The sequence below is a fragment of the Rattus rattus genome, chromosome 6 (genome assembly GCF_011064425.1).
Source record: "Rattus rattus isolate New Zealand chromosome 6, Rrattus_CSIRO_v1, whole genome shotgun sequence".
NCBI classification, from domain to species: domain Eukaryota; kingdom Metazoa; phylum Chordata; class Mammalia; order Rodentia; family Muridae; genus Rattus; species Rattus rattus.
This window is the reverse complement of record NC_046159.1, coordinates 56,683,648-56,694,028: the sequence shown is the minus strand read 5'-3', so window position 1 is coordinate 56,694,028 and position 10,381 is coordinate 56,683,648. Positions and strand designations below refer to the sequence as shown.

The window sequence follows — 10,381 nt, the reverse complement described above, 5'->3', positions numbered from 1 at the left end:
GCTTTCTAGGCTTCCACCCCTTTGCCTGCAGGACAGCAGCTGTTGGGTCTCTTGGATGCATTTCAGTTAGGTTTATCTTTGTGCGTTATCCTTGCTCTCTCAAACACTCTGTATTCCTGTCTCTTGGATGGAATTGGTGCCCTCTCCCAACTTCCTCCACTTAAGCACATTCTTTGAAACACTGCCCTGCTGTACACAAACAACTCCTTACTGTGTGCGATGGCAAAGCCTGGGTGTGTAGCATGCTAGCCTCTGAGGCCCAGGTCCCTTTCTAAGGAGTAATCAGAGGCCACCCTGGTGACCATTTCAGGACCCAAGCTATCTCACCTAGTAAAGGAGCATGGAATTTGTATTTTTTAATGATAAAATAAAAATTAGGCCACACTAATCTCTATTTAAGTTTTGAATGTTTTTATTTATTATGTATTCTAATTGCATTTATTTATTTATTTATTTACGGTGGGAGTTGGTTATATCCTCCCATTATGTGGATTCTGGAGATTGAACTCTGTTCCAGGTAGCCCTGCAGCCACGTCCTCTACTCTCTTGCTCCTGTTCAGTGCCCAGGGAGATGATCATTGCCAGAGCCCCGTCTTCAACCTCCAGTGAGCACCAGGGTTTCCTGGTATTGGAACTGTTTGTGATAAACAATGAAAGGCAGGAGAGAATCTATATTGAAGGATGAAGGGCAGGGGAGGGGCTGTGGTCTGTGTTCTGTCAACAGTGAAGCAGGGCCTCCTACTGTTGCAGTTGCCATCTGAAAATAACCAGGGCCCCTGGTGGCTAAGGAGTCAGTTTTATCTGGGCCTTACTCAGTTGCTAAGGCTTTGGGCTGAATCTGCCGCCATCTCCTGCTCCCAAGGTCATCTTGAGTGGTGTGAAGACCATGCATTCAGGACTGTCACATAAGGTAATCATTGGCTAACACACCATTTCAATGTACTTTGAAGGCTATCAGGCCAACCTAGATGTTTTTAGAGAGGGACAGTTGTCTTAGTGAATCAGTTCCTCCCAGTTTCTAGCCACACAGTCTGGCTAGATTTGATACTTAACAATATGTGTGAGTTCCCTCTTTTTAACACATCCACAAGCTCCAGATTAGACCTTTAAAGTCCCAAGGCATCCCAAGGCACACCCACCTAATGAAGCCTTGGGCTTGGTGGGACGGAAGTGATAATTATCCCAGATATCTAGGCAGAACCCCAATTCATAGCCATGTCAGAAGATTATAGAGTTAAAAGCTGGCCAGAATGAATGGAGTTATGTTCTGAATGTTCTGTGTGCTCATGAAGGGTGCAGCGTCATTGGGTGTCACTGGTCAGAAGCTCCCTGCCTCTGTTCCAGGAGAGAAGCAGGAGCAAGCCTGCCTAACCAGACCTACCCAACCTAACCTCACCCCAGCACAGACGAACCCAGGGAAGTTCAGGCCCTGAGACTTCTAGGCTACCCCATCCTCTGATGGTCACCATTTTAAAGGGTTCAGCATCCCAAAATGAGGTCTAGCCTTCCAGGGAGCCTGGATACCTGAGCCTGCCCACTCCCCCTCCTGATTCCCCTTTATACCACATTGTGGCACCAGAGAGCATCGAACATTCTGTGAAGCAAAGAAGAAACTCAAGGTCCTGCAAGGGACCTGGGGAAGAGACCTCTTCAATCTTGATGGCATTTTACAACCTCCAGTCTCTGCTCATGTCCTCATCAGGGAGGCCTGTAGTCACCCTGCCTCACCTCCTGTGACTTTCCTGACATTGTCTGTAGTGAAGTGTCTCTCTCTGTCATCAATTCTTTTACCCAGGTCAGGGGTCCCAGCTGCTCTGGGTTCTTTTCAGAAAAAAAAAACTTCCCCTGTAATCCGTGTTTTCCTAAAATCACACACACGACCAGATACAAATGGGAAACTACAACCTATCTAGGGGACCTGACAAAAGAACATTGAACACGAATTTCTAGATCAATGATGGCACCACCAGGCAGCTGTGGATCCCACAACCTCACTTTTCAGGTGCACAGGCAGCCTTTAATTCACAGTGGAAGCGCCAGCATCAGCCTTCACAGTGGTCTAAGACGGTTACAACCATGTAATTCCGGTTTACAGATAAGCAGGACAGAGAGGCGAATCACTTTGCCAAGACCACAGAAATAATCAACGGCAGAGTCCGAATTTGAGGCCCTAGGGCTTGGTTCGTTGAATAGGCGGGAGTTTGGGGACGTGGTCAGCTTCTGCTGACTCCGCGCCAGTTAATAGCAACGGTTATTGCTGCGCCACGATTGCGATGGCCTTCCCAGCTGGCTCCAGCAGGTGGCGACAAAGCACCGAGCCAACCGTGCTCCTGACCCGGTAGTAGGCTTGGTTTGGCTGAAAATGTAACCGACACTTTGTCAAGGGAGATGCCTTTCTTGAACCCAAATAAAAGTTGCAAATGGGACAGCGACTCTGGGCTAGCAACGAATCTGCCAACATCACATCTGCAGTCAGTCCCAAGAATAGCTGATCTCATGTGGTTTTGGATCTTAGGGTGGATCAGATTCAATTTTCCCCTCAGAACTCTAGGCCTGGAAGTTAGTAGCTGCAGAGCACACTCGCCACGCACTTACAGTAAGAACTTGACAATAGCAGTGATTTTTTTTTTAACAGCTCAAAGTCCAGTACCATAGGGAAAGAGGGCGGTCCCCTTCACACCCTCCCACCCCCAGTTCATTTGCTCACCCTAACCTTCGAGTGTGCCCCTATGCAGGGTGAGGGGGACTCATATCCTATCTCGTCTTTGTCTCTCAACATCTCAGAGGGACTCCACATTAGCTAGCCTTGGTTGAGGTTCGCTCCTGTGCTTGGCGGCTGTGGTTACAGGGGCTGCAGTGGTTTTGAGCACTGAACATTCCTTTTCGCAGCAGCTCCTGCTATAGTGAGTCCCGGGCACCCATTGCACAGACAGACACCCGCCTGGGAACAGTGAGGACCCGCTCTCTGCGCACTCAGCTTGGGCGGGTCTGACTCCGGATTTGGTGGACTCCTTCTGCACCACCAGGTTGGGGAGGACTAAACTGGAGGTGGTGGTAACTTCTTTCAGGAACCCCGAAGGCCATAAGCACAGCAGATCCCACAGGACCTCCCGCAGGGTCTCAGGATGTTCCCTGGACCTCTTCCTCCTGGAGAATCCCATTTTCTCCTCCACTCTCTCCCTCTCTTCCTCTCTCCCCCTTCCCTCCCTCTTCTGGCTAGCAGGAATCCCGCTTTATTCTTTCTTCTGCCCAGCCATTGGCTGATCAGCTTTAATTGACAAGGCAGAGAAGAAATGGTGAGCGCGTTCACACAAACTTGAAACAGATAGTTGGAATAAACATTACAATGCCGCGTCTGGATTGCGACAAGACCAGGGGCAGAGAAATCAGCATTTGAATAACACAAGGATAACATTTACACAGTGCACAAAACTTTTATGTCTGCAAGCCAGCTCTTAAAGACTGAGTTGTCTCTCAGCTCCAATTTTTTATCTTTTGAAAGAAAGGAACCTTTAATTTGTACTTTGTAGCACATTTGGTCTCCATTGTGCACATTTCAACTCTGAGTCCTGCCCATCCTTCCTGTCTATTAATTCTGGTTTTGTTTTTTATCCTTCTTTTCCCATTCTCTCAGTTGCAGTGCTAAGTTGCATGCCCCCACCCTGCCCACACGCGCGCGCGCGCGCGCACACACACGCACACGCACGTGCACACACATGCACGCAGGCACTCACACTTATGAATTTCATTAGCACTGATTTTTCCATATTCCTAGATTTTGGTATTTTGTTTTTATTTCACTTTTATCATAGAATTTTAACTTTTCTCTTTGTTTTTCCTTGACCCTGGGTCACTTCCCCTGGGTCCACCTATCTCTTCTTTTCTCTTTAGGTCCAATGCAGGGCAGCACTGCACTCTGCTGTCACCAGTCTCTTCTATCTTACAGCAATGTCTCGGTCTTTCCTTACTTTACAATATCTTGACAGCAGTGCTGGTACTGGTGTGGTGTGGTATGTGTGTGTGCGTGCGTCACACACACACACACACACACACACACACACACACACACATTCATGTATTTAGACTTTCCAGAAGCCTGTATAGAAAACATACAATCCAGCTACTATAAGCTATATACCTAGATTGGGTAGATCTAACACTATACTAACGTATTCTCCAGCTACGAGACTCTGCTGCTTGCAGTTTCTCCTGGCATCATGGTTCTGCTCAGTCTTTACTTCCTTGTCTTCCTCCGTCCTCTCTCCTTCCTCCTCCTCCTCCTTCTACCTGCCCCCACTCTTCAAGACCTCCCATCTCACCTTCCCTTCCATTGCCCAATCATAGCCTCTAGCCTTTGGCCAGTTAAAATGGGGAAAAGGCTCACACGAGATCACTGGAGTACGTGATAGACTGCCTTCATCAGGGAGCAGCATCTCTTGAGGAAGGAGAATTAACATCAGAATATAAATAGCACCAGCAACCCACGACGTGTCCCCCCTTTTTGTCCAATAAAAAAGGCTCTTTTCGGCAAAACAAGAGGCTGGGGATTGCGTTAGTGATAAACCAGTTCTCGCTGGAGCTTGGGGAAGGAAGTCTCTCTGTGGAGGTCTGAGGGAAGAGCTCGTGCCAGGTAGGTGCTGCACCATCATCATGGGCAAGGGGGACCCCAACAAGTCGCGGGGAAAGATGTCCTCGTACACCTCCTTCTTCGTGCAGACCTGCGGAAGGAGCACAAGAAGAAGCATCCCGACTCGTCGGTCAACCTCGCCGAGTTCTCGAAGACTTGTACCGAGAGATGGAAGACCTTGTCTGCCAAGGAAAAGTCGAAGCTTGAAGATTTGGCCAAGAGCGACAAAGCTCGTTATGACAGGGAGATGAAGAACTATGTTCCTCCCAAAGGTGGTAAGAAAGGAAAGGAAAAAGATCCAAATACTCCCAAAAGACCACCGTCTGCCTTCTTCCTGTTTTGCTCTGAACAATGCCCAAAGATCAAAAGTGAACACCCCGGCCTGTCTATTGGAGATTCTGCAAAGGAACTGGGGGAGATGTGGTCTGAGCAATCTGCCAAAGATAAACAACCGTATGAGCAGAAGGCGGCTAAACTAAAGGAGAAGCAAGAAAAGGATATCGCTGCGTACCGTGCCGGGGCAAAGGTGAAGTAGGATAGAGGGTTCTGGTAGGCCAACAGGCTCAAAGGAGAAGAATGAACCGGAAGATGAGGGAGAGGAGGAGGGAGAGGAGGAGGGAGAGGAGGAGGGAGAGGAGGAGGAGGAAGAAGCAGAAGATGAAGAGGAGGAAGATGAGGATGAAGAGTAAGTGGCTGTCCTAAAGTGTGGAGTATATGTGCTCAGGCAATTATTTTGCTAAGAATGTGAAATTCAAGTGCAGCTCATCAGATTCAGTGTAAAAACTGCAGATTTTTGTATAGCCGATGAGATTCTTTGTAGAGAAAATACTTTTTAAAAAGAGTTTGTAGTTTTTTCGGGAGCTACAATGTACAGTTAGATTTAAAGCTTTTGATGATGAATGTTACTAAATAGTTATGTTACTAAATGTTACTAAATACTAATAGTTTCTTTAATTTCTTATGGTAGCAAAAAAAAACTTCATAGGAATTTGTATTACCAGAAAAAGGAATTTTTTAGGATGTTACATTTTTGTTTTTGTTTTTTTAATTTGTAATAAAATAATGTATATTAAAAAAGGCTCTTTTCTCTCAGATATAAATTGAGCACAACCACAACAATTATGTAAGTTATAATGTATGACATACACTTAGCATCCAGCCCATCGTATTTGCCAATGTAGATAAAGTACTCTACCATCTATCCTAACTTAAAAGGTTTACAATTCTGTGCCTAAATTGTGTTGATTTTAACTTGTATTTTCATCTGAAATCCATTCTTACAAATCTAGATCATCTTTCTTAATGCTATACCACTTGTTTGGTTATGAGACTATAACTAGTCTTCAATCCCATCAGAGATCCGAGGAGGAATTAAATATTGCCCGAAGATGTAGGAGGCACAACGATATAGCTGTCAAAACCAATTTGTGGTGAGAGCTGACTTCCTGGACAGACCCCTAATTTCATATAATGTCGGAGCATCTATCTTCAGCCTTCTGGCACAGAAACATCTGACAGACCCTAAATGAAGCAGGAATTATGAAGGACTGGCTTACCCTGTACTGGCAGAGCTTAGAAGTTCTATATCTGTCTATCCCTCTAATTTCTATAATATTACTATACCCCCCTTCCTTTCCACCCCCTGTCCTTTACCTAAGGAGGAGGCACAGAGAAGAGGAAAGGTGAAATCCCTGAGTCTAAGCTCTTTAGTTTCCTCCCTGTCCAAAGTTACACTTGCACATTATTCCTTAAAATGACAACATATCTATAATTCATAAAATAGCCAGAACCACCTACCTCAACCTAACGGACTGGGATGACAATCTTCTTTTGCTTACTTCTAGCTGAATTGGGGCAAAGAATTCCCGTCTGGAGGTCAAAATGGAAATAGGGAAATTGGTTTTGTCAAAGGAGGGCTAGCTGGCATCATTTGCTTTCCAGTTCCTATGTGTTGAGAAAGTTCATAGCTGAGCTGAAATCCTGACTGTAACAGTCTGAAGGTTTTGATGGGCAATCTAGCTGTTCTAGTGACAAAGACAGACACTACCTCAAGTAAAAGGTTGGGAAAAATTTTTCCCCTCAGAACTCTAGGCCTGGAAGTTAGTAGCTGCAGAGCACACTCAACACACACTTACAGTAAGAACTTGACAATAGCATATAGAAGAATGCAAATTGATCCATTCTTATAGTCCTGTACAAAGCTTAAGTCCAAGTGGATCAAAAACCTCATGTAAAACCAGATACATTGAATCTATTAGAAGAGAATTTGGGGAAGAACCTTGAACACATTGGCACAGGAGGAAACTTATTGAACAGAACACCAATGGCTCAGGCTCAAAGACCAACTATTTACAAATGGGCTCTCATAAAATTGAAAAGCTTCTGTAAGGCAAAGGACACTGTAAATAGGACAAAATAGCAGCCTCCAGATTGGGAAAAGATCTTTACCAATCCTACACCTGATAGAGGGCAAATATCCAAAATATATAAAGAACCCAAGAAGGTAGACTCCAGAGAACCAAGTAACAGTATTAAAAAGTGGAGTACAGAGCTAAATAGAGAATTCTCACCTGAAGAATTTCAAATTGTTGAGAAGCACTTAAAGAAATGTTCAAAATCCTTAGTCATAAGGGAATACAAATCAAAAGGACCCTGAAATTCCATCTCACACCAATAAGCATGGCTAAGATAAAAAATCTCAGGTGACAGCAGATGTTGGAGAGGATGTGGAGAAAGAGGAACACTCCTCCATTGCTGGTGGGACTGTAGGCTGGTAAAACCACTTTGGAAATCAGTCTGTCAGTTCCTGAGAAAATTGGAAACAATTCTACCTTAAGACACAGCTATAACACTCCTGGGCATATACCCAAAAATGCTCCAACACATAACAAGGACACATGCTCCACTATGTTCATCACAGCCTTATTTATAATAGCCAGAGGCTGGAAAGAACCCCTAACAGATGAATGGATAAAGAAACTGCTACATTTACACAACGGAGTACTAGTCAGCCATTAAAAACAGTGACTTCCTGAAATTCCCAGGCAAATGGCTAGAACAACCACAAAAGAGAACACACGATATGTACTCACTGATGAGTGGATGTTAGCCCCAGTGCTTACAATGCCTATGATACCACCCACAGACCATATGGAGTTTAGATGGGAGGAAGACAAGGGTGTGGGTGCTTCAGTCTTGCACTGAGGGTAAACAGGATGATCGTTTGAGGTGAAGGAAAAGGGGGACCTGGAGGGGAGAGGGGGAGGAAATAAGGGGGCAGTAACAGGAACTGGAGGGGATGTGAGATAGGTGCAGAGGGTCATGAAATCCAAAAAAATATGTGTAGTGGGGATGAGGAACTGGGGATAGCCACTGGAAAGTCCCAGACACCAGGGAAACGTGAGGCTCCCAGGATCCGACAGCAATGATTTTACCTGAAATGCACTGAGAAGGGGGAGATACCATCTCCAGTAGATATGCATGTCCCCCAACTGAGGGACGAGGCCACTCATCTACCTCAAAATTTTTAACCCAGAAATGTTCCTGTCTAAAGGAAGAATAGGGACAAAAAGTGGAGCAGAGACTGAAGGAAGGGCCATCTGGGTACTGCTCCACCCGGGGATCCATCATATCTGCACACACCAAACCCAGCAGTGTTGCTGTGGTCAAGAGGTGCTTGCTGACTGGAACCTGGTGTGGCAGTTTCTTAGGAGTTCTGGCTAACAAGTGACTAATGCAGATGTGAACGCTTCTAGCCAACCATTAGAAGGAGCTCAGGAAACCTGAGAAGGGGGATGCAAACCCATTAGAAGAACAGCATAGTAGGGGAATGTCAGGGTGGGAAGGCAGGAAGGGGTGGGTGGTTGGGTGGGGGAGCACCCTCATAGAAGGGGGATAGGGGGTTTGTGGAGGGGAAACTGAGAAAGGGGATAACATTTGAAATGTAAATAAAAGATATCCAAACAAAACAAAAGAAAACAAAAAACAAACAAACAAACAAACAAAAAACCCAAAAAACTAAAACCAGGAAGATAGCCAAAGTTCTCTCACCTCCCAAGTGGTGGCACATACACACAAACTTCTTCTGAAAAGTGAAAAATGGGGGCAAGCTCTCCTAGCAGTAATGTAGCTTTAAAGGCAAGCAACTATAGGGGACTAATAACAATAAAACCCCTAAACATCACCACCACCACCACCACCACCACCACCACCACCACCACCACCACCACCACCAACAACAACAACAACAGCAGCATAGGCTGGCCTGAACCACCCAGTTCTCCCAGAGACTAGATCACCAACCAAGGAGTGTACCTGTAGGGATCCATGGCTCCAGATAGCAGAGGATGGTCTTTCGAGGAGGTCCTTGGTCCTGGGGAGTTTTGATGCCCCAGCATAGGGGGATGCTGGAGTGGTGAGGTGGGAGAGGGTGGGTGGGTGAGTACCCCTATACAGACAAGTCGGAGGAGGAGGGAGGGTGGACATGGGATGAGGGGTTTGGTGGGGTAACTAGGAAGTAGGATATCATTTGAGATATAAATGAATGGAATGATTAATAATAATGAAAAAGAACTATGATTCTATCCCTGGATTATGTTTAGAATTTTAGTCTGTAACATCACTTGAAAATCATGACATCTACTCTATAAGCTTTCTCTGTGTTAAGCAACCTGAGTTTGGTTATGATACTAAAACTATTCTTCAACCCCAATCAGAGGGACTAAATATTATCTGAAAATATTGAAAGCACAAGGCATAGATAGCTTCAGAAACTTGAACAATTTCTAGACATTTGACTACCTGGACAGTCCCCCATTTTTCAGAATCCAAGAGCTTCTGTCTTTGGCCTTCAGGCCAAGGATCATCTATCTGACAGACTTACTGTGCAAAAATTTGAAAGACTGCTAACCCTGTCTCTGCAAAGACAGTAGTCAACTATTCTGTAAAAAATGTCCTTCTCTAGACAGTATTGTCTGTAGATGACCTATGTAATTTCTGCCCTGTGCCTGCCTGGCCAGAGTAAGCAACTCCAACTGGAGGCAATGATCCTCAATATTTTCTCTGAACTATGAAGGGGGTACTGTCAGGAGCAGACATATCTCATAGTCAAATGTGTTTTTAAATAGTAAAATTGCCTTAACTGTCTTATGATTGGTTATTATTAAAATCGGCTCATAAAAAGACAGCTGTCTTTCATATATTTACAGGGCAGAATTTCATTCTTAACTAGTCTGTGCACCCTCCACAGACTAACACAATCTATGTAGATATGTTGATGCTACTTGTCTTAAGGTTTTATTGCTGTGAACAGACACCATGACCAAAGCAACTCTTACAAAGACAAGGAGAACATTTAATTGAGGCTGGCTTAGAGGTTCAGTCCATTATCATCAAGGTGGTAACATGGCACCAACTATGTAGGCATGGTGGAGGAGGAACTGAGAGTTCTACATCTTCATCTGAAGGCTGCTAGCAGAATACTCACTTCCAGGTAGCTAGGACAAGGATATTAAAGCCCACACCCACAAAGCCACAACTACTCCAACAAGACCATACCTCCCAACAGTGCCACTCCCTGGGCCAAACATGTACAAACCATCACAGTGCTTAAATTCTGTTTTGAGATTTGAATATTGCAGAGTGTACAGCGTTGGTGAGATTCATCCTCAGACATGATGAACTGACCTGCTTGGACTCCCGGTGTCATGGATTACAAGTCATCTTGCCTCATTCAACCTTACAGATGGATCCAGT

General features: G+C 45.1%; 1 pseudogene; it reads left to right on the top strand.

Annotated features, from left to right (window-relative positions):
• The first annotated feature begins 4,650 nt into the window (after nt 1-4,650).
• Nucleotides 4,651-5,316, top strand: LOC116902730 (annotated as a pseudogene).
• Nucleotides 5,317-10,381: the final 5,065 nt, after the last annotated feature.